Source organism: Coregonus lavaretus (genome assembly GCF_964263955.1).
Source record: "Coregonus lavaretus genome assembly, chromosome: 15".
In the NCBI taxonomy this organism is placed as follows: Eukaryota; Metazoa; Chordata; class Actinopteri; order Salmoniformes; family Salmonidae; genus Coregonus; species Coregonus lavaretus.
The window spans coordinates 30,328,752-30,342,718 of NC_140002.1; the positions used below are offsets into that span (position 1 = coordinate 30,328,752).

Sequence of the window (13,967 nt, forward strand, 5' to 3'; positions counted from 1 at the left end):
GATGGTTCGTCGGAGGGCATAGCGGGATTTCTTATAAGCGTCCGGGTTAGAGTCCCGTTCCTTGAAGGCGGCAGCTCTACCCTTTAGCTCAGTGCGGATGTTTCCTGTAATCCATGGCTTCTGGTTGGGGTATGTACGTACGGTCACTGTGGGGACGACATCATCGATGCACTTATTGATGAAGCCAGTGACTGATGTGGTGTACTCCTCAATGCTGTCTGAAGAATCCCGGAACATGTTCCAGTCTGTGCTAGCAAAACAGTCCTGTAGCTTAGCATCTGCGTCATCTGACCACTTTTTTATTAACCGAGTCACTGGTGCTTCCTGCTTTAGTTTTTGCTTATAAGCAGGAATCAGGAGGATAGAGTTATGGTCAGATTTGCCAAATGGAGGGCGAGGGAGAGCTTTGTATGCGTCTCTGTGTGTGGAGTAAAGGTGGTCTAGAGTTTTTTTTCCTCTGGTTGCACATTTAACATGCTGGTAGAAATTAGGTAGAACGGATTTAAGTTTCCCTGCATTAAAGTCCCCGGCCACTAGGAGCGCTGCATCTGGATGAGCGTTTTCCTGTTGATTTATGGCCTTGTACAACTCATTCAGTGCAATCTTAATGCCAGCATTGGTTTGTGGTGGTAAATAGACAGCTATGAAAAATATAGATGAAAACTCTCTTGGTAAATAGTGTGGTCTACAGCTTATCATAAGATACTCTACCTCAGGCGAGCAAAACCTAGAGACTTCCTTAGTATTTGATTTTGTGCACCAGCTGTTGTTTACAAATATACACAGACCGCCACCCCTTGTCTTACCGGAGTCAGCCGTTCTATCCTGCCGATGTAGCGTATAGCCCGCTAGCTGTATGTTATCATTGTCGTCGTTCAGCCACGACTCGGTGAAACATAGGATATTACAGTTTTTTTTATGTCCCGTTGGTAGGATAACCGTAATCTTAGGTCATCCAATTTGTTATCCAGTGATTGAAGATTGGCTAATAGGATTGATGGAAGAGGCAGTTTACTCGCTCGCCGTCAGGTCCTTACAAGATCTACGTCCACGATATCTCTGTCTCTTCCTCACGCGAATGACGGAGATTTGGGCCTTGTCGGGTGTCTGCATGATATCCTTCGTGGCCGCCTCGTTGAAGAAAAAATCTTCGTCCAATACGAGGTGAGTAATCGCTGTCCTGATATCCAGAAGCTCTTTTTGGTTATAAGAGACGATGGCAGAAACATTATGTACAAAATAAATTACAAATAACGCGGAAAAATAATTGTATACGGAAAATTAATTGTTTAATTATATAGCATTTTATAAATGAGGCACCAATTGGGCAGAAAGGAAGGCAAGGCCTCAGTTTATCTTTGAATTAAGTCTCTGTGTCATTGTGTCATTCTTTGGTAGAAGTTAAACAGAACAATTCATTAACCATGTAAATGTATCGTGTGTAAAATAAAGTAACTAGCTAAATAAAATATTCTTACAGTATATGGTCTTCTTACATTGCAAATTGCATTATATCCATCAGTAAAGACCTGTGTCACATATACATAACCATGCAGTGAGATACAAGAAAGACAATCATTCTACAGGGTATACAGTGGCTTGCGAAAGTAATCACCCCCCTTGGCATTTTTCCTATTTTGTTGCCTTACAACCTGGAATTAAAGTGGATTTTTGGGGGGGTTGTATCATTTGATTTACATAACATGCCTACCACTTTGAAGATGCAAAGTATATTTTATTGTGAAACAAACAAGAAATAAGACAAAAAAACAGAAAACTTGAGCGTGCATAACTATTCAACCCCCCAAAGTCAATACATTGTAGAGCCACCTTTTGCAGCAATTACAGCTGCAAGTCTCTTGGGGTATGTCTCTATAAGCTTGGCACATCTAGCCACTGGGATTTTTGCCCATTCTTCAAGGCAAAACTGCTCCAGTTCCTTCAAGTTGGATGGGTTCCGCAGGTGTACAGCAATCTTTAAGTCATACCACAGATTCTCAATAGGATTGAGGTCTGGGCTTTGACTAGGCCATTCCAAGACATTTCAATGTTTCCCTTTAAACCACGAGTGTTGCTTTAGCAGTATGCTTAGGGTCATTGTCCTGCTGGAAGGTGAACCTCCGTCCCAGTCTCAAATCTCTGGAAGACTGAAACAGGTTTCCCTCAATAATTTCCCTGTATTTAGCGCCATCCATCATTCCTTCAATTCTGACCAGTTTCCCAGTCCCTGCCGATGAAAAACATCCCCACAGCATGATGCTGCTACCACCATGCTTCACTGTGGGGATGGTGTTCTCGGGGTGATGAGAGGTGTTGGGTTTGTGCCAGACATAGCGTTATCCAAAAAGCTCAATTTTAGTCTCATCTGACCAGAGTACCTTCTTCCATATGTTTGGGGAGTCTCCAACATGCCTTTTGGCGAACACCAAACGTGTTTGCTTATTTTTTTCTTTAAGCAATGGCTTTTTTCTGGCCACTCTTCCGTAAAGCCCAGCTCTGTGGAGTGTACGGCTTAAATACTTTTGCAAGGCACTGTAGGAGTGCAGCCTCCTCCTAAGGCAGTGTGGGGGCTGAAACAGAGATCTGGCTTCTTCATTTTGTTCTAACGCAACAAAGCCCACAGTAGACGTATTTAATTAAATCACAACTGCTTCGCCACAAACTGTTAAGATGTTTTGGCATGTTCATGTCACAGGGCTTACTAAAAAAGACTGTAATAAATAAGATAAGTAAGAGTAAGAAGTAAGTGAAGAAATGAGCAAGACAATTTAACTCTCAATTATATGAAGACAATGATGATGTTCCATATAACCTGTGACCAAGTTAAGAGAGGGGGCGTTGCCTTGCCCTCCTAACTGGGGAGGTATCGTTTGTTTTCCCCAGGGAATGGAAACTCTGGGACGGAGTTAAAATGTCCCTTGAGGAATATGGTGACAGTTCCGATGGCAAAGAGGGCCATGGTCATCCAAAAACACACCTTGTCAATCATCTTCCCGATCAATACCCAGCTCTCCATTTCCTATGGGACAGTTAACGGTGAGCCAGAAGAGTGGAGATAATAACCCACAATGTTCAGGATTTCTTAACTCAGCTCATCATGGGCCTGTATTTACAAAGTGTCTCAGAGTAGGCCTTTTAATCATAATCATTTATTTTATCATGAATAAGAGCCTGATCCTAGATCAGCACACTTTGTGAATATGGGCCCTGAACAGGCTGAATTTAAATGAAATTGACCCAAAACCTGATGGACAGAAGTACACCCACATCCCCCGAGTAAAAGCAACACTTACTGAACTTTTTGAGGTTCTGAGGGCCCATGCCAAATCTTTTCAGCCTCCTGAGGGGGAAGAGGCATTGACGTGCTCTTTTCACAATTGTGTGGGTGTGTGTGGACCATGTTAATTCCTTAGTGATGTGGACACCGAGGAACTTGAAGCTTTCGACCCGCTCCTCTACAACCCAATGTGGATGGGGGCGTGCTCGCCCCTCAGTGACCGATTGCTAAAAGCACCCAATGAACCATTTTCAATTGACATTATTGACATCTAGGCATGTCAACCCACGGCTGGTTCCAGGCATAAGCGACATAAGCAGTCGCTCAGGGCCTCCGGCCGCTAGGGTGGTTTTTAGGAACTCAGTCGGGGGGCTCAACTTACTGTTGAGAGTTAAAATATAATACACAAGATACAAGTTCGAAATTTGGTTGTGCATCAGCAGTTTTTATCTTGTTTTGTCAGTCACTGACAGTCACTCAATTAGCCATGTCAGCTAGCAATGTTTAGATTTGTAAGTTAGTCTAGCCAGTTATCTAAACTTGTAGTAATCATGGCCGAATACCGACCGGGCACGCAGGGCACTTGCCCAGTGGCCCTGACCTGCATGGGGCCCCCATTGATTTTGTTAGTCACTCTCACTCAGATATCATTAACATGGCATAAGTCATGGCGTATTGTGTAGAATTGCAGGAAATTAGGTTTAAAACTGCAAAAGAAAAATCTGCCCCATGGCAAGATTTGTAGAACTGCATGAAATGTGTTATAAAATTGCTACATTTTATCTTCGCCCCATGGCAAAAATGTGTAGAACTGCAGAAAACGTGCTTTAAAACTGCACAAATTTCTCTCTGCCCCATAGAAAAATGTGTAGAATTGCATGAAATGTGTTATAAAAATCAAAATATGTATCGCCGCCCAATAGCAAAATGTGTAGAACTGCAGGAAATCAACGTTAAAACTTACATTTCTCTCCATCGTCAAGAGGGGGGCCACTAAAAAATGTGCAATCATGTGCCCAAATCTTGCTTAGGGCCCCCACAAGGCTAGAGCCGCCATGTGTCAACACTAAAAGCCAATTTCTGCTTGATCTGGCAATGTGGATCAGAGGCTCCAAATGGAATGTGTGAAGCAATTGCGGAGCCTCCAGAGGCTTGCGGTGGCCAAATCGAGCTCCATATGGCGATGCCATGTGCCTCCCAAATGTTGTAACAATTAGGAGGACTCTGCATAGCTCCACATTGACATGATTGGTTGACAGTAGGTGGGTTGCGGTATATCCTGTATAAACACAAATTAACTTCCTTGATAACAAACACGGAGAACTTTGACGAAAAGCTATCAGAACAAGTACACAAATTTAAAAAATACTTGATGATACCTTGTGTAGGGATTTCAAAGACACGATAATGAGTTTGAATTCCTGGAAAGAGATCTGGGAGGTAATGGGGATAGATGTGGTAAAGAGGTCAATGGAATGCAGACCATGTGGGATAGAAGGATGCTGGATTGGCGCACATTTAACAAATCTGATCTAACAAAGTGGATTTTGTCAAATCCGTCATGATTTATGTATTGTAACAGGCCCACAATGTGGTTACTAAAGTCTGATTTGGATATCTGATTTGGAGATATGTGGCTGTTTTCCCTGCATAACATTTAGAAGTTTAGAAAAAGTGACTGCTAAATACTAACTCCCATTCGTATAAGCTGGTAGCATATCTAGCATACAGAAATAGGTGGTGGTAGTCAAAGTAGTTTTTAACTGACTAATGCAGTTGATTGATGAAGATGACATGAACATGTATTGGGGTTGACATCCATACAAGCATTATACTCAGATTTTTACCTCAACATAATGTGATATACACATATAAACAATAGCCTAAATGTAGGATAACTTTAGGGAGCAATGGAGAGATTCGGAATGGAGATGCAGGTGGGAAAACGGTGCAGCCTTTTTACTTCATGCTATCTTGGCTGAGCTCCTATGTCAAGCGCTGGGAAACGGACTACCAACATCTCAGAAGAAGGTCTTGTCTTTTCGTTTAGCCAGTTGCTTGTAATTAGCTGGATCGCTATAGAGATTATCCCTGAATCACTAGGAGTAGTGTGGTGCAGACCAATTTATTAGATGTGTATGACCGCTCCTGCGGAGGCCTAGTCGCAGTAAACTCTGTAAGAGACAATTTATGCTTGATCCGAAAATATGAGGCGCCATATGGATGGTGTGACACAATTACGAAGCCTCCAGAGGCACGCAGAGGCCAAATTGAGCTCTGTAACGCATACAGTGAGGGAAAAAAGTATTTGATCCCCTGCTGATTTTGTACGTTTGCCCACTGACAAAGACATGATCAGTCTATAATTTTAATGGTAGGTTTATTTGAACAGTGAGAGACAGAATAACAACAAAAAAATCCAGAAAAACGCATGTCAAAAATGTTATAAATTGATTTGCATTTTAATGGAGGGAAATAAGTATTTGACCCCTCTGCAAAACATGACTTAGTACTTGGTGGCAAAACCCTTGTTGGCAATCACAGAGGTCAGACGTTTCTTGTAGTTGGCCACCAGGTTTGCACACATCTCAGGAGGGATTTTGTCCCACTCCTCTGCAGATCTTCTCCAAGTCATTAAGGTTTTGAGGCTGACGTTTGGCAACTCGAACCTTCAGCTCCCTCCACAGATTTTCTATGGGATTAAGGTCTGGAGACTGGCTAGGCCACTCCAGGACCTTAATGTGCTTCTTCTTGAGCCACTCTTTTGTTGCCTTGGGTGTGTGTTTGGGTCATTGTCATGATGGAATACCCATCCACGACCCATTTTCAATGCCCTGGCTGAGAGAAGGAGGTTCTCACCCAAGATTTGACGGTACATGGCCCTGTCCATCCTCCCTTTGATGCGGTGAAGTTGTCCTGTCCCCTTAGCAGAAAAACACCCCCAAAGCATAATGTTTCCACCTCCATGTTTGACGGTGGGGATGGTGTTCTTGGGGTCATAGGCGCATTCCTCCTCCTCCAAACACGGCGAGTTGAGTTGATGCCAAAGAGCTCCATTTTGGTCTCATCTGACCACAACACTTTCACCCAGTTCTCCTCTGAATCATTCAGATGTTCATTGGCAAACTTCAGAAGGGCATGTATATGTGCTTTCTTGAGCAGGGGGACCTTGCGGGCACTGCAGGATTTCAGTCCTTCACGGCGTAGTGTGTTACCAATTGTTTTCTTGGTGACTATGGTCCCAGCTGCCTTGAGATCATTGACAAGATCCTCCCGTGTAGTTCTGGGCTGATTCCTCACCGTTCTCATGATCATTGCAACTCCACGAGGTGAGATCTTGCATGGAGCCCCAGGCCGAGGGAGATTGACAGTTATTTTGTGTTTCTTCCATTTGCGAATAATCGCACCAACTGTTGTCACCTTCTCACCAAGCTGCTTGGCGATGGTCTTGTAGCCCATTCCAGCCTTGTGTAGGTCTACAATCTTGTCCCTGACATCCTTGGAGAGCTCTTTGGTCTTGGCCATGGTGGAGCGTTTGTAATCTGATTGATTGATACTCCCTTTAAGAGTGTGCTCCTAATCTCAGCTCATTACCTGTATAAAAGACATCTGGGAGCCAGAAATATTTCTGACTGAGAGGGGGTCAAATACGTATTTCCCTCATTAAAATGCAAATCAATTTATAACATTTTTGACATGCGTTTTTCTGGATTTTGTTGTTGTTATTCTTTCTGTCACTGTTCAAATAAACCTACCATTAAAATTATAGACTGATCATTTCTTTGTCAGTGGGCAATCGTACAAAATCAGCAAGGGATCAAATACTTTTTTTCCTCACTGTAGCTGTGCGCCTCTCGAATTTTGTAACAATGCGGAGGGCTCTGTATAGTTCCTCCGCATTGACATGATTGGTTGACGGTAGGTGAGGGCGGGAGGTCCTGTATAAACACAAACTCACTTCCTTCACAACAGCTCTGCGCTGCTCCGCGAAGCGCAAGAAGTATGAATCGACCATGTAGGGCCTTTAACACCAAAAGTTGTAACAATATTTTAAATGTTTTTGCAGCACCTATAAAAATAAAATGGCACCTGCTTTGCAGGAAACAATAGAATCATCCCATGTGTGTCATAATGATACAAAGAAACACCGAAACAACATGAGCACACAACTTTGGCATTTATTTTGTTTTATTAGGATCCCCATTAGCTGTTGCGAAAGTAGCAGCTGAGTCAATATCACTATGAGGTGCCTTTGGTGTCCTCATCAGACTCACTCAGTCATCATGAAAATGTAGCAGAATAATGAAAGTCTGAGGTCTTATAATAAGTGGCCAAACATTTGCACACATATCAGTAGAATGATAAGTCTCTAAAAAAGTGTTTTCTTCATTTTATTAAAAATTTTTCATTGGATGTACGTGATTTTGGCATGTCCCACACACTGCTCTGCTAACTACAGTGTGTGTAATAAATGGTTAAATGATACTAAATCAAAAAATTTTTTACATGGTTTTACTGTCCACAATAAGTTATTTGATAAAACAAGTAATTTTGATCATGTATATTGTATTTTCATAATCATATTGAACATTTTGCATGTGTCCCTGAAATTGCTGTCCACCCTGTCATTATGGGGTAACTGCCCCTTTAAGAAACCCACTGATGTTTTCAGTGACATCACTACGAGCATTTTGTCTTTCTTCAATGAAGGCTGAAGCAGTGTCTAGTTGCAGAGTAAGTATTTACACTTATGTTTCATAATTTTCATCATATTATGTGTGTAGTTGGATGTTGTCAAGCTTAACATGTCCACTCTGTCATAGTGAAATATCAATTGATAGAAAAACCTATCAGAACTTTTAAATATATTTGTAAAACAGTACACAGTCAGCTTGCTAACTGTAGTATGTTGCTAAGTGAAGGTCCACCATGTGCTCATTAAATGCTAACATTAGCCAAAAATGTCCACCCTGTCATTGTCCACCCTGTCAGCAAGCCTTCCATGACAGGGTGGACATGGTTCATGACAGGAAGGACATGTGCATAGTTTAGGCCACATACTGATAATGTTACACATATTACAACAGCTATTACACACATTTTATAACAGTACATGCTATACATAGTAAGAATGGACAATATGGACATTTTTTTTGGCGATATCGGTATCAGCAAACCTAGTTTGATAATGCAAGCCTAGTTTACCGGGACTGCCAATTAAAGTGTGTAAGGGAACATTTTGAATCGTCTTTTTCAAGGAATGAGATCAAAAGGAGCAGAGATAGCAAGGAGATATCGGGAACGTCGTGATGCTGACCCAGACAGAAGAAGAAAGTACCTTGAGAAAGAAAGGGTCAAATGGAAAAAAGACAGAGAGACTGGAAAGAAGAAGGGTGTCAATGAGCTCAGTGAGAGAGAGAAGAGGGCAAAAAGAAAGAAATGGAGAGAGGCAAAAAGTCAAGCCAGAGCCAGAAACAGGGCCAGTGCTTTGCTACAGTCAGAGACACCACCCAACTCCCCTGCTGAAACTCCTGAAAATCAGCATGAGCCAGGGCCCTCCAGGTTAGATCATTGGAAGTTTAGCTGATGAGACTTATTAGAAAGTTTAGATTTATTTGAAGGACAATTATCAACTGTTTATGTCCCCATAAAATGACATATTGATAACTAACTTGCTAAAAAAAATCCTTACAAATATTTTGTGTTTCAGGCAACGGCGTCAAGGGGAAAGCATTTGAAGGAGTTCGAAGAGAAAACTGAAAAAACAGATCGAAATATTAGAGGCACAGCTCACAAAAGAGAAAAGTAAAACTGAGAAATATAAGAAGAGGTACTATCGGGCCAAGAAAGAAAGTGCGTCCAAATCACCACGTACAAAAGTCAATGCTTTGTTGGCACATCAAAAAGTGAATTCACCCATCAAAAGAGCTCTTCTTTTCCATACATCCCTGATTGAAGATATTAGAAGAAAATATGAACATGCAAAAACAAACCGAGAGAAGCAGCTGATAGCAAAAGTGGTCAGTGGAAACATTCTTAAGAAGTATAAGCTCCAAAAGCATGCCCAGACTGCTTTTGGCTACTCTAAGAAGAGAGCAAAGTATCCTGTGGATCTGACCTACCGTGGGAGGAGGTGCTTCAGTCGAAATGAGATTAGGAAGAACGTTACATCATTTTTTCTTCGAGATGATGTTAGTCGAATGTCAACTGGCCGCAAACAAACAGTCACACGGCTGAAGAAAAAAATGCAAAAGAGGTTGCTTACTGATACAATGAAGAACTTGCATAGGAGGTTTCTCTCTGAGCACATTGGCCAAATGTCATACACCTCCTTTTGCCGTCTCAGACCCTTTTGGGTGGTAACCCCTTCTTCCTCTGACCGTGACACATGTCTCTGCAAAAAACATGAGAACTTGCAATTCATTGCCAATGCCTTGCAGAGCCAAGGGTTACTGTCCTCAAGAAATATTGAGGAAATGTCTGAAGCAACCATGTGTGACCCGAAAGCCAAGGTCTGTGCTTATGGTGAGTGCAGTGAATGCCTCCTAACTTGTCACCCGATGCTGAAAACCCCTGGGGAAGAGAACATTCGTTTATCTCAGTGGATGACAGAGAAGATCAAGAAGGATGAGAAGGTGTCAACAATAACAGTGAAAAGGGAGATAACAACAACAGAGCATGAGCTTAACACAGATTTCCAGGAGAGGCTCCTCTTGCATATAGATTTTAGCGAAAATTACTCATGTAAGTACAGCGAAGAAATACAATCTGTGCATTTTAGAGGTTCACACAAGCAGGCCAGTCTGCACACTGGAGTGCTCTACACCACTGGTGAACAAGCGCCACACACCTTCTGCTCCATATCACCCTCCAGAAGACACGACCCTGTGGCCATCTGGGCCCACCTTGATCCAGTTCTGAAGGTAGTGAGAGAACGACACCCTCAAGTCAGCACACTTCATTTTTCACGAAATTTCTTCTACCTCTCAACGGAACCCTACAAGTATGGCTTCAAAGAAATAACGTGGAATTTCTTTGAGGCTAATCATGGGAAGGGGGCACCAGACGGTGTGGGTGGGGCCCTCAAGAGGTCAGCAGACCGGATTGTAGCCCATGGAGGAGACATTCCTGATGCCCAGAGCTTGTATAACAAGCTGAAAAGCCTGGACACATCTGTCGAGCTGTTCTTCATCCCAGAGAGGGATATTGAATCAAAGCCTGAGGTACCTGCAATAGCTGCCATAAAAGGCACTATGAGAATCCACCAAGCTATCAGTCTGACACCCGGCCAAATGAAATACAGAGACATTTCATGTCTGTGTAAAAGGGAGGAAGGTGTTTTGGACTGCCCCTGCTTTAACCTTCAAGAGGTCACTCTAGCTAATGTTCCTGTTTCATCTGACAAGTCCCCAGCATGTGGAAAGACACCAGATAATCCTAGGAGACCAGAAATGATTGAGGTAAAGCACATTGGAGAGTGGTGCGTCGTTAATTATGACAATGAAGCATACCCAGGTATCATCATGGATGCAGAAGGGCACAGTGTGAAAGTTAAGTGTATGCAACGCCATGGCATAAACAAGTTCAAATGGCCAAGTCTTCGGGACAACATCTGTTGGTACCATGACTGGCAGGTACTTTGCCTAATACTGTCAGGGTTGAGTGTAGAGGTGGTGTAGAATCAGGCGCAGGACACACAGAGGTTACGAACAGCGTCTTTAGTAAAGTCCAAAATGAGCCAAACACGGCAACAGGCTACAGGCGAACTTTACGCACAACAGTAAAGTATGCTAAGGCGCACAAAGTGCGGAACTCTCTCTTAAAACACAAAATACAGAGAGAACAGAAAATGTCGAACTAGCACACAACGTGACATGGAAACAATTACACACAACACCTGACCAAACACAAGATAACTAAATAGGACACCTAATAAACACTAATAAGGAACAGGTGTAGCAACAGAGACAAAACCAATCAAACATAGAAACATAGAACGGTGGCAGCTAGTACTCCGGAGACGACGACCGCCGAAGCCTGCCCGAACAAGGAGAAGGAGCAGCCTCGGCCGAAACCGTGACAAATACCAGAACCACAGGCTCTGAACAAGCGCTCTGTACAGATTGAAGTGTCTGCATGGAAGTATGTGGAACAGCAACTGCAGAACTGAGCCATGTCTCTGCAGAAAGGGAGAGACTGTTTGGAGATGCGTCCAAGTGATCTTTCTGTAATATTCTGTTTTTTCAAATCAACTGTTCTCCACTTAAAAAACATTTTTCTTCTTGTTCTACAGTTGAATGTTTGACTTTCACTGTGCAGAATGATGTACAGAGTTTAACGCTAGAAGGCCACATTAATGTCTAATTTTGGGCATCTTTATTCAGTGGCTGCATGCAGGTAGAGTGGATCAAAAACAGTCTGTTCAACTTGTAATTTCCCCCTACATGGGAAAAGGCATTTTTTACATCATTTTCTTGCATTGTTCCTTGCATTTATGAGGCCATTCAATGACATTTCACAACGTGTCCACCCTGTCATGCCCAGGGTCCACCCTGTCATGTCACTGTCCACCCTGTTATTTTCATGTTCTATGAAAATAAACAAATTATTTTCACAAGTTAGCAACATCTTTTGTGTGATTCCTTTATAAACAAATGAGGGCCAAATAGTATTGTTTGAAAGTTTGACCAGATATCTTTTTTGTTAGATTTTATTTAGAAAAGAAAGTGCAACTCTCGCAGATTTTATAGAGAAACAAATAGTTTGCCATAATTTCATTATTACCCAAATACTTTTCCCATAAACTAAAATATATTGTTGAGAAAGTGACTAAATAGTTTTCTGAAAATGTACGTTTTATAATCACTATGTAATTACAATGTATTTATTCTGCTTTGAAATTGTCCATGACAGGGTGGACATATTTTGCTGTTTGCATGTAAATTGTCTGCTTGCAGTTAATTTATAAAAAGTGTGGGAGCTTGACCAATATGCATTTCTAACAGCATAACATATACTTAAAACAATGAATATGAAGTTCAATGGTTCTCTCGTTCTCTCTTTCTCTCTGAGAACCTGAGCCCTAGGACCATACGTCAGGACTACCGGGCATGATGACACCCTGCTGCCCCCAGTCCGCCTGGCCTTGCTGCTATTCCAGTTTCAACTGTTCTGCCTGCGGCTACGAAACCCCTACCTGTCCCAGACCTGCTGTTTTCAACTCTAAATGATCGGCTATGAAAAGCCAACTGAGAGACCTGAGCCCTAGGACCATACGTCGGGACTACCGGCCGTGGTGACTCCTTGCTATCCCCAGTCCGCCTGGCCTTGCTGCTATTCCAGTTTAAACTGTTCTGCCTGCGGTTATGGAACCCCTACCTGTCCCAGACCTGCTGTTTTAAACTCTAATGATCGGCTATGAAAAGCCAACTGAGATTTATTCCTGATTATTATTTGACCATGCTTGTCACTTATGAACATTTTTGAACATCTTGGCATGGTTCTGTTATAATCTCCACCCGGCACAGCCAGAAGAGGACTGGCCACCCCTCATAGCCTGGTTCCTCTCTAGGTTTCTTCCTAGGTTTTGCCTTTCTAGGGAGTTTTTCCTAGCCACCGTGCTTCTACACCTGCATTACTAGCTGTTTGGGGTTTTAGGCTGGGTTTCTGTACAGCACTTCGAGATATTAGCTGATGTAAGAAGGGCTATATAAAATAAAATTGATTGATTGATTGATTGAATGGAAAATCTCAGCTTTTTGGGGGGGAAATGGGGAAGTCTCAAAGGCACCTTATGGTGATATTGACCCAGCTACTCTTCCTGGAGTCCACACAAAACATGAAACTTGACATAATACAGAACATTAATAGACAAGAACAGCTCAAGGACAGAACTACATCAATTTAAAAATGGCACACGTAGCTACATATCAATACATACACACAAACCTCTAGGTCAAATAGGGGGGCGGCATGTTGCCTTGAGGTGTTGCTTTATCTGTTAGTTTTTTTACCAAGTTTGCTGTTCATTTGAGCAATATGAGATGGGAGTACCATGCAATAATGGCTCTATATAATACTGTACGCTTTCTTGAATTTGGAGACTGAGATTAATAGTCTACACCGAGATGTGCAATTGCCAAGAGCTGTGATTCTGACCATGAGAAAAACCAATCAATATAATGAGAAAAAACAATCAATATAAGCACTCACCCGGTACTGTCACAACCCAGAGTATGCCTACAGTTGCAACCAAACACGTCCAAAGGGAGTGCGTTGCCATCGCAAAATGTACTGATCGTTACGCACAGTTCCAGATTTGAGTAAAGTACAAATTGAAAGAAAGAGAAAGCTAGAGGTTATTTCCGAATGGCTCGTCATCTTCCTTATCCTGCTGCCCCTCGCTCCTCCAGCTGTCGCTATACCCACGGCTCGGGTTACACAGCATCCGGGAAGCGCTAAACTAGGTCGACATTCTGGTCGGCCATAATAATCATCATTATGCTATGGGGTAGTGATGACAACGACACAGATTATGAAGGTAAAGTTTCTGTGGTCCTCTGTAGCTCAGCTGGTAGAGCACGGCGCTTGTAACGCCAAGGTAGTGGGTTCGATCCCCGGGACCACCCATACACAAAAATGTATGCACGCATTACTGTAAGTCGCTTTGGATAAAAGCGTCTGCTAAATG

The 13,967-nt window shown here is 42.5% G+C and overlaps 1 protein-coding gene across 1 annotated transcript in view; it reads right to left on the reverse strand.

Moving 5' to 3' along the window:
• LOC311142380 (phospholipase D2-like) overlaps window positions 1-13,544 on the reverse strand; it is a 57,648-nt gene extending 44,104 nt beyond the window's left edge. The window contains exon 1 of the mRNA XM_084178028.1: window positions 13,490-13,544. The gene's annotated coding sequence lies outside the window, so the exon portion shown is untranslated. The remainder of the gene's footprint in view (window positions 1-13,489) is intronic.
• Between the last annotated feature and the right edge of the window lie 423 nt (window positions 13,545-13,967).